Raw genomic sequence first — 26752 nt, forward strand, 5'->3', positions numbered from 1 at the left:
TCAGCAGATGCTGCAGGAATTCACACAGCCTATAGTTTGATTCTCTCTTTCAAAGTGTGCATACAAGATGTTCAGCTTATTAGGAGTGAAGCATCACAACCATTTATGATATTAGGTTTCATAATGTCATTGTAAATAGTGTCTCTACTCTTCAGATTAGTGTCTTAATATCTCCTATCTGATTGAGAATTCAACCAACCAACCAACCCCTCTTTTTACATGAGAGGACACCACCTCTGACAAAACAGCAGACCCCCAGTAATGTGCTAGCATATTATCTGAAGTATATTTATGCTCTGGCTTCAGGAACAGTATTTGAACTCACATTTTGATTCAGAAAGAAGAGTTCCACTAACTGAGCAGTGGTAGACAAACAGGCTGATATGTGTTTACCAAGAAGCCCCACACAGCAGAGATCACTTTACAAAAATACCAATCTTGCTGCTGTTTCTGCCTCAGTGTCTAGTTTGTTTATTTTCTGTTCCATGATTCTCAGTTTACATCTTCTAAATTGTTAGTTTGAATATTTAGCTTGGATTAAACAACCTTCAGTTTCAGCAACAAAGCAGAGAAGGTCAATATTTTTCTAAATTTCAAAATGTTATTAGAAAAGTAAATGTAAATGTGTAGAGGTCTAATAACAGTGGAGACAGTAGTGGAGCATTTGTTAGTGTTCTGTACTGGCCTGGAAGTTCTCACGGCTCCAAAAAAGGGAAGTAATGGACATTAATGCAAAGTGCAAGCGAATCTAATTAATTAGCAAGGTAACAATAAGGTAATTATTGATTTATTTATTTAGAGATACTGTGCGGAATATGCCTTTTAAGACACACCACCTGACAAACCCAATTAACCCTAACCTAATCAGAAGACGATTTACACTAACCAATTAACCTATCCAGTACATCTTTGGACAGTGGGAGAGAAGTCGAGGACCTGGAGAAAACCCATGCATTTCACAGGGAGTCCTTACAGTGTGTGCTGGGACTGAACTCAGAACTCTGACAGCAGATGCTAGCTTATTGCCTCTTCACCCAACCCTGGAACATCTGGACAGCAAAGATGCACACATCAGAATGCTTTTTGTCGACTACAGCTCGGCATTGAATACTATCATCCCCTCAAAACTAATCAATAAGCTTCAAGATCTTGGCCTCAATACCTTATTGAGCGTTTGGCTCCTCAATTTCCTCACTTGCAGACCCCTGTCAGTTTGGATTGGCAACAACGTCTCCTCCACAATATCCATTAGCACAGATGCACCACAAGGCTATGTGCTTAGCCCCCTGCTCTTTTCACTTTATACTTATGATTGTGTGGCTAAGCGCAGCTCCAATGCCATATTCAAGTTTGCTGATGACACCACTGTTGTAGGCCGAATCAAAAGTTGTGATGAATTGACACATCTGGCTGAGTGGTGCCATAAGGGATCTCCACCACCCAGGACTTCCCACTGCTGCCATCAAGAAGAAGGTGGTACAGGAGCCTCAGGACTCACATCACTAGATTCAGGAACAGCTGTTACCCCTCAAACATCAGGCTTTGAACCAAAGGGGATAATTTCACTCAACTTCACTTGCCCCATCACTGAAGTATTCCCACAACCTGTGGATGCACTTTCAAGGGCTCCTCGTCTCGTTTTCTTGATATTTATTCCTTATTTATTATTCTTTCTTTCTTTTTGTACTTGCACAGTTTGTTATCTTTTACACACTGTTTGAACACCCAGTTTGTATAGCTGTTCGTTGATTCTGTTATGGATCCATTGAGTGTGCCTGCAAGAAAATGATCAGGATCATTTCAGGATCACCTCAGGATTGTATATGGTGACATATATGTACTTTGATAATAAATTGACTTTGAACTTTGAACTTAACAGGAAGCTTTTAAAGAAATACCACCGTTATTACTGACATGAGCAGCAGGTTTGACTAGTGCGTAGTGAAGCAAGATAATATTACAGTAGAGCTGGAAAAGATTGAAATTAACAGTCAGGAGCTCCAAAGATCCGTGATTCGCAGAGGATGGAAACCAAGGAACAGTTGTTGGCCGTTTAGTAATAGCAGAGTAACACCACAAGGAGGAAACTGAGGCTCAATATAGAGACTGTAACCGAGGTTTGTCACCTGCCCCGTGATGACAGTCACCCAGCTAATGTATGCAGCCAATGGCTGAAAGGGTCATCAATGTCATCTTTAATCTCAGCAGGCCTTACCAGCACCCACAGGGGAACTCCTATCCGTCAAGCACTTGGTTTATCTTTTGGACAGCTGTTGTTCTTCCAAACAAAGAATTCGAGATTGCAGGATATGGGGAAAGTAATAAATAAATTGCCTAGTACTGATGGTGTAGGTGTTTAATGGTCTGTTCCCTTGTATATCACAAAACACATCTGTGCTGAGCTCTGTGAATGTGTGTTCTGGATTGAGAAGTTAAGGTATTTGATGGTCAGGTAGACAATTGTGGAACTGAGAAGTATCTAGAAGGCTTGGTATTTTTATCTGTGACGATGAATTGTAGGTGGGGCTTGATGTTTTCAGACTCTGTAACTTTATAAATTTTCCCTTAATTCCACAATGCAGAAACAGGCTATTTAATTGATCCTGCCTATGCCGAATGTAAAGAGCTGTCCAGTCTAATCCCATCATCCGGCACTGAGTCATAGCAGGACAGATCACATTTCTTCAGATACACATCTAAGTACAGTTTTAAGGTTTCTATGGTCTACTATGTTTCTCTCACTCGAGTCTTTCAGGTATTGTGTCTGGAGCCACTACTACCCTCTGGAATGGCAGGGGAAAGAAGTTCATCTCCCCTCTATTCCTTCTGCCAACAACTTTAAATCTCCTCTTTCCCCTGATTATTCACTGCTCAGGAGGTAGGTTCTACTCATTAACTGTCCTTAGCCCCTCACAGTTTTGCATACCTCTATTATGTCTCCCCTCAGCCTTCCCCGTTCCAATGAAAACAATCCCAGATTATTCAGTATTTCCTCATAATATACAGTTTCCATTCCTGGCCTCGTTCTCATAAATCATTTTCATCTATCTCTAGGGCAAATCATATTTTATAATGTGGGGACCAGAACAGCATGCAGTACTTGAGCTATGGTCTAATGTGTTGTATACAGTTTCAGCCTACCCTCCTGCCCTTGTATTCTGTGCCTTGGGTAATACAGTTTGGTATCCAGTGTGCTTTTATAACTACCTTATTGATCTGTCCTTCTGCCTTTAAGGATCTTGGCATATATACTCACTGGCCACTTTATTAGGTACACCAGCTTGTTAATGCAAATATCTAATCAGCCAGTCATGTGGCTGCAGCTCATTGCATTAAAATACAAAGACATCGTCATGAGGCTCAGTTATTGTCCAGACCAAACATTATGATGGGGAATGGACTTTGACCGTGGAACGATTGTTTGTGCCAGATGGGGTGGTTTGAATATCTCAGGGACTGCTGATCTTCTGGGATTTTTACGCACAACAGTTTCTAGAGTTTACAGGTAAATGTACGAGAAATACAAAACATCCAGTGAGCGGCAGTTCTAGAACATAGAACATAGAATAGTAGAGCACAGTACAGGCCCTTCGGCCCACAGTGCTGTGCCGACCCTCAAACCCTGCCTCGCATATAAGCCCCCACCTTAAATTCCTCCATATACCTGTCTAGTAGTCTCTTAAACTTCACTAGTGTATCTGCCTCCACCACTGATTCAGGCAGTGCATTCCACGCACCAACCACTCTCTGAGTAAAAAACCTTCCTCTAATATCCCCCTTGAACTTCCCACCCCTTACCTTAAAGCCATTTCCTCTTGTATTGAACAGTGGTGCCCTGGGGAAGAGAAGCTGGCTATCCACTCTATCTATTCCTCTTATTATCTTGTACACCTCTATCATGTCTCCTCTCATCCTCCTTCTCTTCAAAGAGTAAAGCCCTAGCTCCCTTAATCTCTGATCATAATGCATACTTACTAAACCAGGCAGCATCCTGGTAAATCTCCTCTGTACCCTTTCCAATGCTTCCACATCTTTCCTATAGTGAGGTGACCAGAACTGGACACAGTACTCCAAGTGTGGCCTAACCAAAGTTTTATAGAGCTGCATCATTACATCGCGACTCTTAAACTCTATCCCTCGACTTATGAAAGCTAACACCCCATAAGCTTTCTTAACTACCCTATCCACCTGTGAGGCAACTTTCAGGGATCTGTGGACATGTACCCCGAGATCCCTCTGCTCCTCCACACTACCAAGTATCCTGCCATTTACTTTGTACTCTGCCTTGGAGTTTGTCCTTCCAAAGTGTACCACCTCACACTTCTCTGGGTTGAACTCCATCTGCCACTTCTCAGCCCACTCCTGCATCCTCTCAATGTCTCTCTGCAATCTTTGACAATCCTCTACACTATCTACAACACCACCAACCTTTGTGTCATCTGCAACCTTGCCAACCCACCCTTCTACCCCCACATCCAGGTGGTTAATAAAAATCACGAAAAGTAGAGGTCCCAGAACAGATCCTTGTTGGACACCACTGGTCACAATCCTCCAATCTGAATGTACTCCCTCCACCACCACCCTCTGCCTTTTGCAGGCAAGCCAATTCTGAATCCACCTAGCCAACCTTCCCTGGATCCCATGCCTTCTAACTTTCTGAATAAGCCTACCGTGTGGAACCTTGTCATATGCCTTACTAAAATCCATATAGATCACATCCACTGCACTACCCTCATCTATATGCCTGGTCACCTCCTCAAAGAACTCTATCAGGCTTGTTAGACACGATCTGCCCTTCACAAGGCCATGCTGACTGTCCCTGATCAAACCATGATTCTCTAAATGCATATAGATCCTATCTCTAAGAATCTTTTCCAACAGCTTTCCCATCACAGACATAAGGCTCACTGGTCTATAATTACCCGGACTATCCCTACTACCTTTTTTGAACAAGGGGACAACATTCGCCTCCCTCCAACCCTCCGGTACCATTCCCGTGGACAACGAGGACATAAAGATCCTAGCCAGAGGCTCAGCAATCTCTTCTCTCGCCTCGTGGAGCAGCCTGGGGAATATTCCGTCAGGCCCTGGGGACTTATCTGTCCTAATGTATTTTAACAATTCCAACGCCTCCTCTCCCTTAATATCAACATGCTCCAGAACATCAACCTCACTCTATTGTCCTCACCATCATCAAGTTCCCTCTCATTGGTGAATACCGAAGAGAAGTATTCATTGAGGACCTCGCTCACTTCCACAGCCTCCAGGCACATCTTCCCACCTTTATCTCTAATCGGTCCTACCTTCACTTCTGTCATCCTTTTTTTCTTCACATAATTGAAGAATGCCTTGAGGTTTTCCTTTACCCTACTCGCCAAGGCCTTCTCATGCCCTCTTCTTGCTCTTCTCAGCCCCTTCTTAAGCTCCTTTCTTGCTTCCCTATATTCCTCAATAGACCCATCTGATCCTTGCTTCCTAAACCTCATGTATGCTGCCTTCTTCCACCTGACTAGATTTTCCACCTCACTTGTCACCCATGGTTCCTTCATCCTACCATTCTTTATCTTCCTCACCAGGACAAATTTATCCCTAACATCCCGCAAGAAATCTCTAAACATCCACCACATGTCCATAGTACATTTCCCTGCAAAAACATCATCCCAATTCACACCCGCAAGTTCTAGCCTTATAGCCTCATAATTTGCCTTTCCCCAATTAAAAATTTTCCTGTCCTCTCTGATTCTATCCTTTTCCATGATAATGCTAAAGGCCAGAGAGCGGTGGTCACTGTCCCCCAGATGCTCACCCACTGAGAGATCTGTGACCTGACCCGATTCATTACCTAGTACTAGATCTAGTATGGCATTCCCCCTGGTCGGCCTGTCCACATACTGTGACAGGAATCCGTCCTGGACACACTTAAAAAACTCTGCCCCATCTAAACCCTTGGAACTAATCAGGTGCCAATGAATATTAGGGAAGTTAAAGTCACCCATGATAACAACCCTGTTATTTTTGCACCTTTCCAAAATCTGCCTCCCAATCTGCTCCTCTGTATCTCTGCTGCTACCAGGGGGCCAATAGAATACCCCCAGTAGAGTAACTGCTCCCTTCCTGTTCCTGACTTCTACCCATATTGACTCAAAAGAGGATCCTGCTACATTATCCACCCTTTCTGTAGCTGTAATAGTATCCCTGACCAGTAATGCCACCCCTCCTCCCCTTTTTCCGCCCTCTCTATCCCTTTTAAAGCACTGAAATCCAGGAATATTGAGAATCCATTCCTGCCCTAGTGCCAGCCAAGTCTCTGTAATGGCCACTACATCATAATTCCATGTATGTGTCCAAGCTCTCAGTTCATCACCTTTGTTCCTGATGCTCCTTGCATTGAGGTACACACATTTCAGCCCTTCTACCTTACTGTCTTTACACTGTTTATTCTGCTTCTCTTTCCTCAAAGCCTCTCTGTATGTTAGATCTGGCTTTACTCCATGCACTTCTTTCACTGCTCTATTGCTCTGGGTCCCATCCCCCTCGCAAATTAGTTTAAACCCTCCCGAACCATGCTAGCAAACCTACCTGCAAGGATATTGCTCCCCCTCCAGTTCAAGTGCAACCCATCCAATCTGTACAGGTCCCACCTTCCCTAGAAGAGAAGTAAATGGGTGTAAATGTCTTGTTAATGAGAGAGATCAGAGGAGAATGGCCAGACTAGTTCAACCTGACAGGAAGGCAACAGTAACTCAAATAAACGTGCATTACAACAGTGGTGTGCAGAACATCTCTGCATGCCCAGCACATCAAATCTTCAAATGGATGGGCTATAGCAACAGAAGACCACAAACATAACTCAATGGCCATTTTATTAGATACAGGTGGTACCTAATATAGTGCCCATTGTGTGTATATATCCAATGTTTCTGTCACTCCAGAGCACTCATTATCCTCCCATTTATTGTATATTTTCCTCGTCTTACTTACAGTGCTCCGAATGCGTTACCCTGGACTTCCCTGGATTAAATTCCATTTGCCATTTTTTTGTGCCCAACTGACCTGATCATCCATAAAGGTTCTTGCAGTTGAAAGCTTTCCTCCGCATTGTTTGCCACGTAGCAGATTTTAGTATCATTTGCAGACCTCTTCACTATATTCCTTACATTTAAACATAAATAATTGAACAATGGGAAAACAGAGACTGAATATTGTGCCCCACCGAACTTCAAGTCACAGAAACACCTATAAACCCTTACCCCTTGATTCTTACCACCATTTTGGATCTAATTTGGCACTCTCCCTTGAATCCTATGGGCTTTAACGTTTTAGGCCAGTCTGCCACATGGGACCTTGGTAAATATTCTTTTGAAAATCCATATACAACATTTGTAGATTAAATCAAATACACTGCCCTCTTTACTCTTCATTGTTATCTCTTGAAATAACTGTTCAGAGATGAAAAAGGATCTAGTGCTTTCCCGGCATATATGACAAATAAACTCGTTTCGGGCTACCAGCCGAGTACTGGTATCAATTTTAACCAACATTTCGATGACAAACTCTGCCATCTTCGTCAGGGATGACTTCCCCTTCAAAACCATGCTGGCTGTCTCTAGTTCATCTGCATCTTTCCGAATAAAAGGTTACATTATCCTTTAAGACAGTTTTCAGTAGTTTGCCCACCACTATTCTAGGTAACTGAATAGTACTTCACGTAACATAGTGACAGACTGGCGTGTCCACCTGTATTGTGTCATTCAGAAAAATACATGAGCTAAGTTAATTAGGAGGCTGATTATGCACACTATCCTCTCAAATGGTAAGTATTTCTCATCCCTCTAAGTCAGGCAGCTGGACAGATTTCTTCCTTGCATGTTCTGAATATTATATTTCAAGTTTATGCACACCTGCCTGAACCTCCAAAACTAGAGGTTTATAGAGGGCTGTGACGTGAATGATAAGTGAAAGAAAAGTTCAAAGCTCAAAGTAAGTTTATTATCAAAGTACACAGAGGTCATCATATGCTACCCCGAGATTCAGTTTCTTGCAGATATTCACAATAGAACAAAGAATCAGTGAAAAGCTACACAAAGGCTGACAAGCAAGCAATGTGTAAAAGAAGACAGAATGCAAATACAAAACAAAAAAATAATGAGAACATGAGTCGTAGAGTCCTCGGAAGTGAGTTCATAGATTGTGTTCAGTGGTCAGTTCAGAGCTGTGGTGAGGGAAGTTATCCATGCTGGTTCAGGAGCCTGATGGTTGAAAGGTAATAACTGTTCCTGAACCTGGAGGTGTGGGAGGTAAGGCTCCTGTACCTCCTCCAAAATGACAGTAGCTAGAAGAGAGCATGGCGTGGATGGTGGATGTCCTTGATAATATGGATGCTGGTTTGTTGTGGCAGCGCTCATTGTGGATGTGCTCAGTGGTGTGGAGGGCTTTTTGTGACGAACTGGACTATATCTGCTACTTTCTGTAGGCTTTTCTGTTCTTGGGCATTGCCATTTCCATACCAGGCCATGATGCAATTGGTCAGGATATTCTCTACTGTGCATCTATAGAAGTTTGTCAAAGTTTAAAATGACACGAGAAATGTGCATAAACTTGTAAAAGTCCTTTGTAATTACAATTAATATGGCAGGAAACAGCACCTGCCAGTAACCTACACTTGCTTTATACAGTGAGTGACCTGTCCCTACTAGTACCATACTCAAATGTTATAGGAACAGATGTGTCACTACACATTTTACCACTCATCTACACACCAAGGCCATTTTTAATCTATTGGCCAGCATACTTTGTGGCACACTTGCATCTAGAACTGGACACGGGCTTGAATCTGAGCAACTAAATCACATTGGACCGAATGCGGTCCCAGGCACAGATAATGTATATTGGGTGGACCCTTGATGCCTGAATGCATAGCAAGTTTAGAATCAGAATCAGATTTGCTACCACTGACATATGTCATGAAATTTGCTTTAGTGACAGCAATAAAGTGCAAAGCATTAAATAATGCAATAAGCTGCAATAAAAAAGAATAAATTAAATAAATAGTACAAAATTGGACTAATGGGTTCTTGTTCGTGGAGACTATTCATGGGTTCATTCTCCAGTACCTCTTCCCAGATCACAGTAAAGAGCAGACCTGTCCTGGATGGTGAAGATCTTTAATCACATTCCTCTGTAGCCTCATTTGATCCTGTGCATTGGAGCTTCCATAACAGACTGCGATCCAACCAGTCAGATTGCTCTCCGTTGTACATTTGTAGATTCTTTGGTGACATACCAAATCACCTGAAATTCCCAATGAAGAAGCTGCTGGTGTCCCTTCTTTGTGATTGCATAAATATGTTGGGCCCAGGATAGATTCTCTGAGATGTTGGCACCGAAGACCCTTTCCACTGCTGGCCCTCAGTGAGGACTGATGTGTGTTCTCCCAACTTCCAATTTCTGGTTAAGATGGCGCTACCAACCGAACGTGTGCGACAGCTTCTGGTAGTCAAAAAGACAAAGAATCCATCTAAAAATATCACTAAAAATACGTTTTCTGTGGTAAATCGTGTTATGTTATTGCTGCAAACAAGGAAGGGGTGAGCAATGGTGAGGCAAGTTAGGAGGGTGAGCCAAGATGGTTTGTTGCATAATCGTTGTAGTTGGAGTTTGAATGCCCGTTCATCTGGCCTGGGTGCAAGGTTGGATCACTCTGGGCACCAATATGATCTGAAGAGTTTGAGAGCAGCTTCAGACTGGGAGACAGATCTAAATCCAGAGCGAGTCGCTGGGCGACATGGTCTAGGCCCGGTGCCCAGGTCCTAGTGAGAGGTATCTATGCTGTTGAGACAATTTAAGCGCCAGCCCAGATCGGAGGCAAGAGCCAATTTTGCTTGCTCTCCTCTTTCCAGGACACCGAAGCCTTTTGCTGTTCCATCATTGGGTCAATTTAAACGCCAGCCTAGAGAGAATGAAAAGACAGAGACCAGATCCAACTTCACTCACTCTCCACGATGGTCATCTCCATGGCACTGAGGCTAAAAAGACTGCCCCTGCTAATATAATGAACTGAGAAGCAAGACTTTGGGCCTATTCCGGGCTGCTCCGGGTTTCGGATCTGAGGACTCAATTTCGGTTCGGAATGCTGTTATTCACTTCAATTGTTTGCATGATTTGTAGTTTTTTTTTCTTTCTCTTGTGCATCGAGTGTTGGTCTTTTATTTATATCTTTTTTTTCCTTTAATTGGGTTCTTTCGGGTTTTTTGCTTTGTGGCTATCTGTGAGCAAGCAAATCTGGAAGTTGTATAATTCATGCATTCTTTGATAATAAATGAATCTTGAACCATGAATCTCAGTGAAGTCTACAGTCAATTCCTTAGTCTTGCTGTTGTTGAGTGCAACACCCCTCAACCAGTTGACCTATCTACCTCCTGTATGCCTCCTCATCACCATCTGAGATTCTTCTGACAACAGTGGTGTCATCAGTCAATTCATACTTGGCATTTCAGCTGTCTAGCCACACAGTCATGCGTGTAGAGTGAGTAAAGCAATGTCCTAAGCATGCATCCTTGAGGTGAGCCTGTGTTGACTGTCATTAACGAGGAGATGTTATTTCCGATCCTCACTGACTGTGGTCTCCGATGAGGAAGTCTTGGCTCCAGTTGCAGAGGAAGGTACAGAGGCCTCGCTTTTGAAGTGTGTTGATTAATACTGAGTGTATGATGGTTGAATCAATAAATGCTGCCTGATGTATGTATTGCAGGTGTTCAGGTGCTCCAAGGCCAAGTGGAGAGCCAGTGAGGTTGCATCTGCTGTAGACCTGTGAAAATCACAGCAAGTCTTGCCTTGCCAACTAGAGCAGCCTTTGCAATAGATGACCTAGTTCCCATGCACTTCCACCAGTGATGCATCTACTTGTAGCCCAAGATGAATGTATACTTCTCACTGTTAAGCTTTACATATTTCTGCCCTCATGCCTCTAATATTCAAAAGTTTCTAGCAGTACTGTACCTGTAGTTATTCGTACGTCTAAAATTGCATAATGTTCTATGCCTTTTAATACCTTATCGCCATTTGCTTGAAAGCTCTTGGTGATGACTTCAAATTGGTAGATAGCTTTATGTCTGAACAGCAGCATTTCTTATACTAAATGATAAATCTTATTGATGCACCTTCAGTTGAACAATGCAAGTGACACACCCGATTTGGTGAAACCTTGACCCTTGCCAACTCTTTCAATCTATCCTGAAGTGTAGATAATGGGTACTGTTAGTCATCAAATGCTAGGTTCAGTGTCACCTTGTAAGTTAATTCACAAATGAATTTTTTTTCTGTTTTATATACCACAAAAATGGGTACTACCCAGTCCCTCTAGCATTCTTCACTTTGAAGTCCATCTTGTTCAAATTAACTAACCCTTTTTCCACCCTGTTCTTAAAAGCATATTTGAGATTACAGGGCTTATATTATATTGGGCGTGGAACAAGATTTTATCAGGAGTTTAAGGAAATTTGGTATGCCACTAAAACTGACAGAATTTCTATAGGTGTGCTGTGGAGAGCATTCTGACTGGATACATCAGCGTCTGGTATGGAGGGGTCACTGCACAGGATCAGAAAAACACTGTAGAAAATCGTAAACTCAGCCAGCTCCATCATGGGCACTAGCTTCCCCACCATCGAGGACATCTTCAAAAGATGGTGCCTCAAAAAGGTGGCATCTATCATTTAGTACCCCCACTATCCTGGATATGCCCTCTTCTCATTTACTACCATCAGAGAGGAGTACAGGAGCCTAAGGCACACACTCAATGTTTTAGGAGCTTCTTCTCTCAGATTTTCAAATGCACAATGAATGCTACCTCACTATTCTTACTCTCTTTTTGAACAACTTATTTAATTTTTTACATATATTTCTTATTGTAATTTATAGTACTTTTGATGTTTTGCTCTGTACTGCTGTTGCAGAATAGCAAACTTCACAGCATACATCAGTGGTAATAACCCTGATTCTCATTCATATGTACATACATTCTGAATAGAATGTCCAAGCGTGATTTTGAAGCAACTGTGTAGAACACTCATTCCTAGACTAGCTTCCGTTTGGTGAGGTAATATCTTCCAACTAATGTTATTTTGTTGTTATCTTAATGTAACCAGCTGCAAAATTTGGTAGTTCCATTTTCTGATGTAATTCACTAAACCTTTCATCTGGCATCATCATCGGTTCTTGCCCTAATATGAAGTTGTCCGTTGTGTACTCAGTGATACTAAAATTACTCTGATATGTATTTTTATCTCTGAATGAGCAACCTGCTGCTTTATCAATATCCATGTTGATGCATTGGCTTTTGTTTTACAGTAGGTGTGATTTCCAGCATTGTTGCTGGTGTCATCCCAATTTTTCATTATCTTCACTGGACTTATTGCTCTGTAAACTTGCACTCTGTGGCCTTTTAAAGTGAAAACTTGTTATTAAATTGAAGATATCACTGAATTGAAGTTGCTTTGATTAACGATCTATTTTGGCTTTGTATATGTACACTGAGCATGTGTACACTTTTTTCGGACAGTTATAATATTTTGTATGTTGAATTGATGTACACTCAGTGGCCGCTTACTTGTTACCTCCTGTACCTGATAAAGTGGCCACTGGGTGCATGTGATCTTTTGCTGTAGTAGCCCATCCAATTCAAGGTTCAATGTGTTGTGAATTCAGGGATGCTGTCCTGCACACACCACTGTTTTGTGTGTGAAAATCCCAGCAGATCAGCAGCTATTGAGGTACTCAAAACACCCCACCTGCCACCAGCAATCAAAGTCACTTGTATCACATTTCTTCCCCATTCTGATGTTTGGTCTGAGCAACAACTGAACCTTTTGACCATATCTGTATGCTTTTACGCATTGAGTTGCTGCCACACGATTGGCTGGTCGGATATGAGCATTAATTAGCAGATGTACCTAATAAAGTGGCCACTGACTGTATATGCAATGTATGGGTTTAATTACATCCCTAATAGCGATTCATGACAGTACCACTTCTGGATTCTGCCATCCAGAAGTAGCTTTCTCTGCTGCTTTCTAGCCATCACCTTTGAAGTACATTTGGAAACAACTTGCTGTGCAAACTGGGTTCATGGTAGCAATATTTATTTATTTATTGAGATGCAGCACAGAACAGACCCTTCAAGTTGTGCTAGCCAGCAATCCCCCAATTTAATCCTAGCCTAATTATGGGACAATTTACAATGACCAATTACCCTGCCAACCATAGTCTTTGGACTGTGGGAGGAAACCAGAGAACCCAGCGGAAACCCATGCAATCACAGGGAGAATGTACAAACTGCTTACAGGCAGATCTGATGGGTAAATTACCGCTGTTTGAATCCTCGGCCTGCAGAGGACTTGTGAATGTTCTCTATGAAATCTACCCACTATGTGCCAACTTAAGGCTAGAAAATCATGCAAAGTAAATTCATTCCCAGTTTTGTCTTACTTTACAGAGTTTAGGGTGCCATAGATAGGTAGCTACTGTAGCTGATGTCTCACAGCTCCCGTGTGCTCAGCTGGATCCAAACCTCTAGCATTGTCTGTTGAAGTTTGCATGTTCTCCCTGGGATCAGGGAGATGCTGTGGTTTCTTCCCATATTCCCAAGTCCTGAGGGTTGGTAAGTAGGTTATATGGGCATTGTAAAGTTGCTCAGCATGTAGCTGAGTTACAGAAATGATGGGAACGTTGGAAGAGTAAAATAGGCTCATAGGTAAAAGTCAATTTAATATCAAAGTATGTATATGTCACCATATACTACTCCGAGAATCATTTTTGTGTGGGTATTCACAGAAGATAGAAAGAAACACAAAAGAATCAATGAAAAACTATACACAAAGACTGACAAACAACCAACGTGCAAAAGAAAACAAACTGTGCAATTACAAAAAAAAGGTAATGAATTAGTAATAAATACTGAGAACATGAGGTGTAGAGTCCTTGAATGTGAGTCCATAGGTTATGGGATAACTTCAATTCAGTAAAGTTATTCATGCTGGTTCAGGAGACTAACGGTTGAATATCTAAGTTTGCTCATGACACCCTCGCCGAATCAAAGGTGGTGACAAATCAGCATGGAGGGTGATTGAAAAGCATAGGTGGTGCCACACCCAACAACCTCTCACGCAATGTCTGCAAGACCAAGGAGCTGGTCAGGAGGAGGAAACCAGAGGTCCATGAGCCAGTCCTCATCAGGGGATCAGAGGTGGAGAAAGTCAGCAACTTTGAACTACTCAGTGTTACCATTTCAGAGGATCTGTCCTGTGCTCAGCATGGCATCACATCTACTTTCTTAGAAAGATTCAGCATCAGCATGACATGTAAAACTTTGACATATTTCTATACATGTGTGGTAGAGAGTATATTGACTGGCTGCATCACGGCCTTTTATGGAAACACCAATGCCCTTGAAGGGAAAGTCGTACAAAAACTAATAGATACAGCCCAGTCCCTCCCCACCATTGAGCACATCTGCAGAGGGAGCCGTCGCAGGAATGCAGCATCCATCATCAAGGATCCCCACCACACAGGCCATGCCCTACTCTTCTCACTGGGCCATCAGGAAGATGTTGCAAGTGCCTCAGGCCCCACGCCACCAGGTTGAGAAACAGTTATTACCTCTCAACCATCAGGCTCTTGAACCAGACAGAGGGGATAACTTCACTTACCCTATCACTCTACTGTTTCAGCAACCGATGGATTCACATTCAAGAACTCTTCGGGTTATTGATATTTATTGTTTATTTCTTAATTATTTATTATTTTCTTTTGTCTTTGCACAGTTTGTTGTATTTTGCACATTGGTTGTTTATACATCCTGTTGGTGCAGTCTTTCAATGTTTCTATTGTGTTTCCTGGATTTACTGTGTATGCTCACAAGAGAGCGAAACTCAGGATTGTACATGGTGATATAGGTGTACTTTGATAGCAAATTTACTTTGAACTTTGAAGGCATTAGTGTAGGATTAGTGTAAATGGGTCCTGATAGTCAGCACAGACTCGCTGTGCTGAAGGACCTATTTCTCTGCTTTATTGCACCATTGAAGAATACAACCAGCAGGTAAACCAGTGCTCACCCACAGCAATATAGTTGGCAGAGACAAGTAGCAAAGCAGTAAAATGCAGGAAGGAACAAGGATAAGCTTTATTCTCCATATATATTTACATGTATTAGGAATTTGCTGTGATGTGTTGGCACAACATGCAACGTAAAACAACAACATTCAACAATTCTAAAGAATTATATACAAATAACTTAGAGTTTAAAGTTGGGTATAGAATAAAATGTGCATAAGTAAGTAATTACCAGTATTTATTTACAATGTAAACAGCATTATTAAAAAAGCGGTTTAAAGTATTTACACTGTAGTACAGGGACTGAGGTAATAGAGGTGTTTGGGGGGGGGGTGCCTAACGAGAATGATTGATCAGATTAATTGCCTGGGGGAAGAAACTTTTATGGTGGCGTGAAGCTTTTGTTTTAATAGCCATGTAGTGCTTTCCAAAAGGGAGCTTTTGAAAAAGGCAGTTTGCAGGGTGGGTGGTGTCTACAATGATTTTCTTGCCTATTTCTTGGTCCTGGAAACATACAAGTCCTGCAGTGAAGGTAGACTGCCACACATGACTTTTTCTGTTGACTTAACAGTTCTGAATTGCATACTGTGAGAGGATGCTGCGCCAAGCCAGACAGTAATGGCTGGTGTGGGGATGCTCCCTACGATGGCAGTGTAGAACTGCACCAGTATGTTCTGGCGAGGGTGGAATTTCACCAACAGCCACAAGAAAGCCTTTCTGTTAGTGAAGGAGAAATTGTTCTCCCACATGAGGTATGAAGATCGAAAGGCAAGAGAGAAAAAGTAAAGCAAGAGAATCAACAGTTGATGAAGGAAACAAAAACAGTAGTGGAACCAAAATTTTGATAAGTAAACAAAAGACTTAAAAAAAAAGTTAGCAATTGAAAGAATGAAAAGGTTCAGAGGTAACTTGAGAGGACCATAGATTGAATGGATAGCCAGAGAGTTTTTAACCAGAACAGAATTGACTAATACGAGGAGGCATAATTTTAAGGTGATTGGAGAAACGTATGGGTGGGTGGAAATGTTAGAGGTACGACTTTTACACAGAGAGTGGTGGGTGCTGCCAGGGGTGGTGGTAAAGGCTGATACATTAGGTACAATTAAATAAAACTCTTTAGATAGGCATTTGCATGATAGTAAAATGGGGGGGTTATGTGGGAGGGAGGTTTAGATTGTTCTTAGAGTAGGTTAAAAAGTTGGCACATCATTGTGGGTCAAAGGGCCTATCCTGTGCTGTAATGTTCTGTGTTTTATTGTGTGTTAATACTGCAGCTTTCTGCAAGCCTAATTAGTTTAGTTAAGTGTATAATTACTAATTTGATTTGTTTGGCAAAAGATTGGGGACCAAAGGACCGGTTCCTGTGCTGTACTGTTCTGTATCCATACCTACACAGAAGGATGCAGTTTTGGTTTGATTTTTAAGCAGTGTGTTGAGCAATCATGTTTTCACAGTCTGTTCTCATCATGGAGAAGGTGCTGAAGACTGAGCAATTTCCATGGCCTTGCAGCTATAAAAGATGCTATTCCTCAGCCACCTGTTGTCAGTGCGCCTTTTAATGATTAGCAACAACTTGCCAGTTATTTTCAATCAGCAAAATGTGAATGCTGGTTCAGCAAGTCTTAAGAATTGGTTCTCACCTCCAAATTTTTATCCCAAGGAGTTTGCACTCAAGCAAAGTGTAATTTCCTCCTATGTGAAACTGCCTGATTTCAGAAAAGACTTCCTGTAAGTCATTTGCTATTATTTGAGATAGCTGCAATCATCGTAGCAATACCGGTAACAAGTTAAACATTAGAATGTAGTGAAAAGAGAACTTGGGCATAAAACAGAAATACATTCACAGGAGTAGTAAATGCTACAATACGATGCAAAAATCTTAGGCACGTGTATATAGCTAGGATGTCTAAGACATTTGCACAGTACTAGAGTAATATATATTGCACTGTACAGCTGCAATAATAATACAATCATGACACATGTGAATGATGATAAACCTGATTCTGATCTGGATCTCTGTTGAGGACTGAGAGAGGGAAATGGGCAGGGAGAGGGGAATCATGGTTGGGAAAAGGGAAAGGGAGGTGGCAAAGCAGGAAACACCAAAGAGAGTTTCCGTAATGATCAATAAACCGATTGATTGGAATCAGATAACCTTGCCTCGTGTCTCAGGGTGAAGTGTGTCTGCACACAAGCCAACAATGCCCCTGGCACTCCTTCTCCGACACCCATCCCGCGGCATTCCACCCTGGCCATTCCCAACGTCCTTTCCTCCCATAAGATTTTAAAACTTGCTCTCCGGTCTACATTGAGAAATACAGGACTATGCAAAAGCCTAGCTATATACAGTGCCTATAAAAAGTATTCACATTTTATTGTTTTACAATGTTGAACCACAGTGGATTTAATTTGGCTTTTTTGATATTGATCAACAGAAAAGACTTCCATGTCAAAGTGAAAACAAATTTCTACAAATTGGTCTAAATTTATTACAAAATAATTGATTGCTTAATTATTCACCCCCTTCAAGTTATTTAGTAGATGCTCCTTTGGCAGCAATTACAGCCTTTTGTCTGTGTGGACAGGGCTCTGTCAGCTTTGTACATCTGGACACTGCAATTTTCCCCCTTCTTTACAAATCTGCTCAAGCTCTGTCAGATTGCATGGGGTTGTGAGTGAACAGCCCTTTTCAGGTCCAGCCACAAGTTCTCAATTGGATTGAGGTCTGGACTCTGAGTTGACCACTCCAGGACATTAACTTTGTTGCTTTTAAGCCATTCCTGTGTAGCTTTGGCTTTATGTTTGGAGCCATTGTCTTGCTGGAAAACAAACCTTCTGTGAAGTCGCAGTTCTTTTGCAGACTATATCAGGTTTTCCTCCAGGATTTCCATGTATTTTGCTGCATTCATTTTACCCTCTATCTTCACAAGCCTTCCAGGACCTGCTGCAGTGAAGCATCCTCACAGTATGATTCAGCCACCACCATGCTTCATGGTAGGGATGGTGCGTTTTTGACGATCTGTGGTGTTTGGCTTATGCCAAACATAGCATTTAGTCTGATGTCTAAAATGTTCAGTTTTGAATTAATCAGACCATAGAACCTTCTTCTAGCTGACTTCAGAGTCTCCCACACGCCTTCTGGCAAACTCTAGCCGAGATTTCATGTGAGTGTTTTTCAACAGTGGCTTTCTCTTTGCCACTCTCCCACAAAGCTGTGATTGGTGAATTACCTGAGCAGCAATTATACTATGCGCAGTCTCTCCCATCTCAGCCACTGAAGCTCGTAACTCCTCTCGAGTTGTCATAAGTCTCTTGGTGGCCTCCCTCACTAGTCCCCTCCTTGCATGGGCACTCAATTTTTGAGGACGGCCTGCTCTAGGTAGATTTACAGCTGTGCCATATTCTTTCCATTTCTTGCTGAGTGACTTAACTATACTCAAGGGATATTCAGTGACTTGGAAGTTTACTTGTATCCTCTTGACTTATGCTTTTCTATAACCTTTTCGCAGAGTTGCTTGGAGTGTTCTTTTGTCTTCATGGCATAGTTTATGCCCGGATACTGACTTGCCAGCAATTGGACCTTCTAGATACAGGTGTATTTTAACTATAATCAGTTCAACACCTTGACTGCACGCAGTGATCTCTATTTAACTAATTATGTGACTTCTAAAACCAATTGGCTACACCAGTAATGATTTGGTGTGTCATATTAAAGGCGGTGAATTCTTATGCAATCAATTATTTTTGTTTTGTATTTATAATTAATTTAGATCACTTTGTAGAGATCTGTTTTCACCTAGACACAAAAGAGTCTTTTTCTGTTGATCAGTGTCAAAAAAAGCCAAATTAAATCCACTGTGATTCAATATTGCAAAACAATAAAACATGAAAACTTCCAAGGGGGCTGAATACTTCTCACATATACCTAAGACTTTTGCTCAGGTATTGTACAAGAATCAAAATTGTGACTGGCTGCGCAATGGAAATTGGTTTCTGGCCTTTTGGATCTGTGGCTGACATTGTGAACCGCTGCCATAAGTCATAACCAATCTTTTCGCAACATTAACTTCTTGGTGCTCCAAATTATCTATTAAATTGGCTAATGGAAATAATTTCTACATAAGTGTTTCTTAAGAATGTACTGTGCTTGTTTAGTTTTGGAGTGTTAGACAATGTTTGCTTCAATATGAAATGCAATAGGAACTCCCAAAGTTCATTTTGGGATAGTGTATAATTAGCTTCATGGTTTATGCAACACATGTCAAAGTTGCTGGTGAACATCAGAAAAACAGGGATTAAGATTTACAGAGTAAAATCTCTTACCTTACATTTAATGACAGCGCTCAAGCTGTCATTTAGTTTGATTGAATAAGATTGCTGTTTCCTTTGATACTCAAATTACTGTATCTCATTACAATTTTTTTGTACGTTTGGAGACCATTCCTCCTGCTCCATGAGCAACACATTGATATTGGTGACAAGTATAAGTGACCCCTGAAGAATTCTCAGGTCCTCAGTTGAGGTCTGCATTGAACTGCTTAACTCTGCATTCATTTTTAATCTGAAGTCAGTGATGACTCTACCACCATCTGAGTGAAGCAGGTTGCAGCCAAATTAGCAGCCTAGTTCTCAAAATGCTCTGCAAATCTGTGCAGATACCACACAGAATTCTTAGAAATCCTCCATTCTGTAAAATTGATTAGATCGTAATCGGAGGTGCCCACGTTAGATTCTGAGCTGTAGTATATTGTATGGTTCAGGATGGCGAGATTACACTCATGATACATTGAAGTTTACAAACGGCAAACTGAAGGTGAACTATAAACAGATGCCATTCCAAACACAATTTTCTTGCTGTGGATGGGATTTCACAGGTTTCTAAGAAATAATATTTCCAGGTGGCATGCGAATTGGTTTAAGGCTGGATTCAACAGACCACTTCCAAACCAATTTATTTAATCCTGGTACCATTGAAGTGTTAACCAGTTAAAACCACAAAACTTTTTAGAGCTTACTATTTAAATAATCTGTGTGCCTACTTTTCTTTCATTGTTTACATTGTATTGATTGTAATTTTACAACATATTGTTTGCAGTGATTTGTCATTTACCTGTAGACAGCTCTTTCATATTAAATATTTGATCTTAAACAAACCAATACTTCCCCTTAAGTACTGAAGAAAAGACCAAAGCTGAGTGTAAAATATTGGCTTTCTAAATAACCAGCACATTGCCTGTTAGTTATTTCTCTCCATACCTTGCGGCGCATCAGGCAGCAACTTTGCTGTTTTTTTAGCATTTTGTCTGTTTTTTATGCATCCGAGTTGCTCTCTCAGTGCTCAACCCAGCAAGAATGGAAAGTGTGCAAAGAGCCGACTGGAATCGAACCTGGGGTCACTCATCTTGAAGTCCAGTACTGATGCCACTACTCCACCAGCTGGCATTTCTAGACTGTGGTCGTAGTAAAAAGGTCATAGTGATTGAAGACATATCGGCCCTCAGCTCATTCCTGAATCAGAAAGCCACCATGTCCTAGCATGAGCATTGGTCCAGAAATGGGAGAAGGAGCAGTTCTTACTGTTGACCTCATATAAACACCTTTCTACGACTAAATTAACCTGCAACATAGATTTTCCCTTTATTTTTGATGTGCATTAGAATTGGCACTTCCAGTGATGGGGATTTGTTGCACCTAGCATCAGTGAATTCATCAAACAGATTGGATGGAGGAATCTTCAAGTGTTTACTAGCCGTATTTACTGCTATTTATTTATTTGTTTTTGCACAGTTTCCTGCCTTGTGTACTCCTGTTGATCTTCCATTGAACCTGTTATAGTTACACTTCTGTAGATTTTCAAGTATGCCCACAGGAAAATGAATCTCAGGGTTGTATGTGGTGACATATATGTACTCTCACAATAAAATTTACTTTGAACTTTGGAAAAAGATGCTAATTTTATTTAACCTTTTAACACTTTACTAAAAACAAGAATTGGAGCATAGGAGTATGATGAATAGTGAAATATTATAAACTTGAAAATTAAAAAAATATATCATTTTAAAACTAAGAAATATTAAATGTAATTCTGAGGGTTGACTGATTGGTGATTCTATGTGGATTGCATCTGCGAAGTCTGTGTCAGAGCAGCCAGCAGAGGAGCAGGAATTACTGTCAGCACTGGAAGATTTTCACATTTATCATGTTCAGTTCTCAGAAATTGCTGCCTGGAAATTCATCCCTGGTTGGTACTACTATATCTGCTGTCTAATAGTAGCTGTGCTCCCTATCCTGCTTCAGTGAAACAGATTGTCAGAACTGGAGAGGTATGTGCAGCCACTCTTCTGCAGTCCAGGGATATGAGCTGGCGGCTGCAAACTCTGGACCACAATCTAAGCTGACCTTTAGTGCTAAAATGCCAGACATGCTGTTTTTTTGGAGGGGTATGGTGCTACTCAGGTGAGCATAAAAGATCCCATGCCTCATTTGCTAAAAGAAACAGGAAATTCACTTTTCTATTATTCATTCATCAAACAACACCCCTTGAGAAATTAACTAGTTATTGGTATTTTGGGTACTAGCCAATGCAATGACCTCCCTGAACAAGAAGGCACAGCAGCACCTCTACTTCTAAGGAGATTGAGACAAGCAAGGCTGCCACCCCGCCCCCCCCCCCCCATCTTTACAGGAGCACCGTTGAGAGCATCCTAATGTTGCATCTCCGTCTGGTATGGGAGCAGTCGAGCATCGGACCAGAAGTCCTTACAAAGGACTATGAGAACAGCTGAGAGGGTCATAGAGGTCTCCCTACCATCCACTGGGGACATTTATCAGGAGCACTGCATACATAGGGCCCTTGATATTATTAAGGATCCCATTCATCCTCTTTGATTTTCTACCATCAGCCAGGAGACTATGATGCATAAAAGCAAGAACAGTGAGGATGAGAAATAGTTGCTTCCCCTAGGCCATTGGGCTTCTGAACTCCCGGCCGCTATGTATTTGAAGTGTCACTGGTTAATCTGTTCCATACCTTACAATATTTAATATTAATGCACTTTAGTTTGTTATTTATGTGTGATTCATCTGTAGATTTTATCCTTACCTTCATAAGTTATCGTGTGTTATGTGTGCTATGTGTTTTATATCCTGGTTCGAAGAAATGTTGCCTTGTTTCCACAGTATGTACGTTATATACATGTTATGTAGTTAAATGACAATAAACCTCGCTTGTCAATTGTAGAGTGTACAAAACAGATCTGCAAGCTTTAAGTTACCAGCAAAGTCTTTGGGGATATTCTGAAGATGTAATCAGAGAATATATGAGTCTGTTCTTCCTTCACTTGTATGGTGGCGTACCGTTATTATTTAAGGACAAATAAAATGCACTGTTTTTATTATACTGTAGCTCTGGCTAAGAACTTCAGACAGAGGAATTATGTTTTGGGGCGGCATGGTAGTTTAGCAGTTATTGTAACACTCTTATACCATCAGCAGCTTGGGTTCAATTCCTGTCACGCTCTAGAAGGTGTTTGTACGTTTTCCCCGTGACTGTGTGGGTTTCCTCCAGGTGCTCCATATTCCTCCCACATTCCAAAGACGCATGGCTCAGTATGTTAATTGGTCACATGGGTGTAATGGGGCGGCCCGTCTCATAGACCGGAAAGTCTGTTGCTGTGCTGTGACTCTAAATAAAATAATTGGAAGTTCATTATTTCTATCACTTAGCCGTTTCAATTATTTAGTCATGTAAGCTACAGGATGAAGAATTTGATATCTTTGGAAAAGGTCAGTCTGTTATTCTTTCTTTCATACCTAAAATCGTGCAGTGTGCTTTCACCATAAGCTGCTGTGTGCATGGGGATCAACAAACTGGAAAAAGCCACTAATATCCACAGTTCCTGGAAGAGATAAAATAAAACACACACACACACAAAAATCAAGTTGTAACAACAAAGTTCTGTCTCCACAGTTTGTAAGTATATTTTATTGGCATGTACAGAGAGTACTGTAATCTGCTCTCAAATCATCTTTTATTTTAATAAATGTACAAGTGATTTATTCTTATGTATGTACCAAGCAAAGCGTGTGTCAATTTGTCTTCATTACTGACTGTCTGAAAACATTTGGTGATTCTATACTCATGTGGCCTAAAAACCAACTTCAGATTGCATGCCACTGTGTCCCATAGAAGTTAGCTTCCCATGGAACTATTGCACCCAACAGCATTCCATACAAAATAGCTATTTTCTGGTCTGCTGCAATGCACTGCTAATACCGCAAGGAAATGATATACAGATGGAACGTTTTTGAACACTGTGATCCAATTTCACTGGTTATGTATCTTTTGCACACCTCAGAACCAGATGGTTTCTTCATCTATTATACTGCTGCATGAATTAAATTCTCCCTGAATCCCACAGAGATAAGAATGAGATTCATCCACTTCCTCCTCCATTCCTGCTCTCCAACGCAAGCTCAGTTATAAGGTAGATGCTGATCAAGACATTGACTGTCATATCTTTTTTCCACATGCTATGGGCTCAATTTGTATGCATTTTTAATTTCAATTCCTCTTTAGTCATGCCCACCAAATTACAGATTATGTACAATAGGTGCACAAACTGAATTATACAGAGGAGGGGTGGCATCAGTGCTAATTTGATACCTACCTTTCCAAACTCAGCAATGCTTATACACCAAATGCATTGGATGATGCAAACACCAAGAATTAAGTACGGAGACACAAGAAACTACAGATGCTGGAATCTCGGGCAACAAAGAATCTGCTGGAAGAACTCAGTGGGTCAAGCAGCATCTGTGGGAGGGTATGGCGGGAAATGCTGCTTGACCTACCGAGTTTCTCCTGCAGGCTGTTCATTGCTCTGAGACTGGGTATAAATGTGGACAGCGAAAAGAACCATGGCCACTGGATCTGATCACTTACCTACTTCTCTTCTGTACCTCTTCAGTTAATACAACACATGCTGACTCCCAGCAATGGTTGTCAGCCATAAACACCTCACAAACACCAGCCTTTATGGATCAATGGACATGAATTCAATTGTTACCACTTGGATTCAGCAGGTGCCAAGGAACTCTAAAATTACACCTTGTGAGTCTTTGCCAATGGATGTTATAGCACAAGACATAACCATATCAACACTGCAATCATTACACAAATTTCTCATGTGTCGTTTGAGTGTGTTTCCAGGACTGTCATACTCTTCCTTTGACATAACCGGTGACCTACTCAAACTACCACTTTCCATGAGTTGATGCTACTGACTGACAGTAGTTCAGAATGTTCTGAAACTGAACAACGTGTGGTGTGTTCCACCAGTAGGACATTTTCACCTCCCCTCATGAACCTTGCAATTTGGTGAAGGTGAAAGTTGCTGAAGACTTCACCTGGCACCATGGTGAACAATGGGTCCAAGTGAGGGGAGTTCCTCTATTTGGAGGGCTATTGACAGAGAGCTGGCTGGTCAGTTTGCAGTTATTTGTAACTTCTGGTCTCTCTCTTCCTCATCAAAACCCATTGTTGAATGATAGGTGCACTAAGCCTCTCTCATATTGGCAGCAAACCCTGAAAAATTCAGTAGAAACCACCATTTTGTTATGGCTTTGTTAGACAAATTCATTCACTATTAATGACACCAAAGAACTAGGTATTTGTTATATGACAAATATATAGCAGCTGAAAGCTTGTGATCCCCATATTGGCCAATAGGCATATTCCCAACATTAACATGGCTTAGTTCAAACGATCACTTTAGTTTTTATGGGGCCTTTCAATGTCTTAAAACACTCCAAGACATTTCAACGGAGTGCATTTAGGCAAGAGTTTGACTCGCTGCCAGCTACAGAAATTTTGGGACATGTAACCAAATGTTTCACCAAATTGAAGAGTTTTAGGGAGACTTCAAGAATTGGTGGTGGTAGAGATTTAGGAAGACAATTCCAAACATTTGTACCTAAACTGTTTCAGCTGCTTCCATCTGGCAAATGCTACCACAGCATTAAAGCCAGGACCCAACAGGCTATGGGACAGCTTCTTTCTACAAACCATTAGACTTTTAAATTCACATGTCTGTATATTGCAACAGAGTCATAACACAAAGATTTTTACTCCCTCACATTGTTCTGGAAGGATGTAAGGTCTAAATAAATAATAAATTCTAATTCAATATTGGAGTGAATGAAATTAGGATGTGCAAGTTGTTAAAGAGTTAAAACGTTGGAGAATGGCTTTTATTTCAAAATAATTATTTTCTGTAGGCACATGGAGCTACAACGATTTCATTTCTATAATATATGTTTTGGCATCTATCTGTTCAAGTATAATCCAGTTTTAACTTAATTGTCTGTGTTTTATTTCATTAATACCAAATGATTTTTTAGCCAATTGGATAAATTAACCATTAGGTGAGAAATCAATGCTATATTAGCCAAAGTGACAACTCTATGCTTTAAAACTTGATTCATTTTGTACATTGTGCTGCTCTGTCCAATGAAAATAACAGCTGGTATGAAACATGTACTTATTTGCAGTTTGCTCAGCAGGACAGACGCAAGTATTGTTTTGATAAGCTATTAGATAAAACAAGTTTTATTTTCACAATCAGAAAACCAGTTCAATGCATCAAACCTGTTCTATGTTGTTGTTAGGAAAATTAGAAATTGAAATTAAATCACAATCACGAGGAAGCTTGCGGATGCTGGAAATCCAGAGCAACACACATAAAGCGCTGGAGGAACTCACCAGGTCAGGCAGCGTCAATGCAAATGAATAAACAGTCAGCGTTTTGGACTGAGACCCTTCTTCAGGATTTAATGTCAGGAAATTAAATCACTTTGAAAGGCGATAACTTGATTATAATGCCTTTTAATTATAGCAATTATTTTTCACCAGTTCTTCCCAATCTTTGAATATGAATGTAACAGTGAAAATAAGCATCATGCTTTCAAATGGTAAAATCAAAGTTTGTTACATTCCCAAATGAGGGCTGCTCTAATACTCACAGTCTTATTCTGGTTTACTATAACTTAGATTATAAACTGATTATGGATTGTTAAGATATGAGTTTCTTAATTTGTTGGGTCTTTTTCACTCAAATATGCATTCTGACTAGACAGTACTTAGATCTTAAAAGAAATAACAGTTTTGTCATTAGATTTGCAACCTGATTAATCCCTAATAGAACTGAAAGCTTATTGTCCATCGGTCAGATCTGACAACAGTGGGTCTTTCATTACTAAAGTACATCACTGGTGTCCGACGGGCCCTCAAGGCTTTAAAAGTGTTGCTTTAAAAGTCCACTGAAGAATCTATTGTTAATTATCATGTACAGTATGAAAGCAGTTCATAGTTTTCTGCACTCCACAGTTGAGTGACAATATGGGATTTATTATTGGGAGCAGTATATTATTAGAAACAGCCAATTGTCATGGCTGTACAACATCTAATGTCAAACAAACCCATTTGACAGCTGAGTGCAATTTGGGGTCAGTGATAATGCACCCACTAATGCTCTGCTTCAGTCTGGCTCGGAGATTTGAGGAAAATGTGACAAAACAACCAAGTCTGACAATGCTCAGACAATATTACTGCACCCCAGAAGTGACCAAGCATACATTATAA

The 26752-nt window shown here is 40.9% G+C and overlaps 1 protein-coding gene across 16 annotated transcripts in view; it reads left to right on the top strand.

The window, feature by feature from the left end:
- sema6dl (sema domain, transmembrane domain (TM), and cytoplasmic domain, (semaphorin) 6D, like) overlaps positions 1–26752 on the top strand; it is a 357548-nt gene that overhangs the window by 187342 nt on the left and 143454 nt on the right. The gene's annotated exons all lie outside the window — the stretch shown is intronic.

Source organism: Mobula hypostoma, chromosome 13, assembly GCF_963921235.1.
Source record: "Mobula hypostoma chromosome 13, sMobHyp1.1, whole genome shotgun sequence".
Lineage (NCBI taxonomy): Eukaryota > Metazoa > Chordata > Chondrichthyes > Myliobatiformes > Myliobatidae > Mobula > Mobula hypostoma.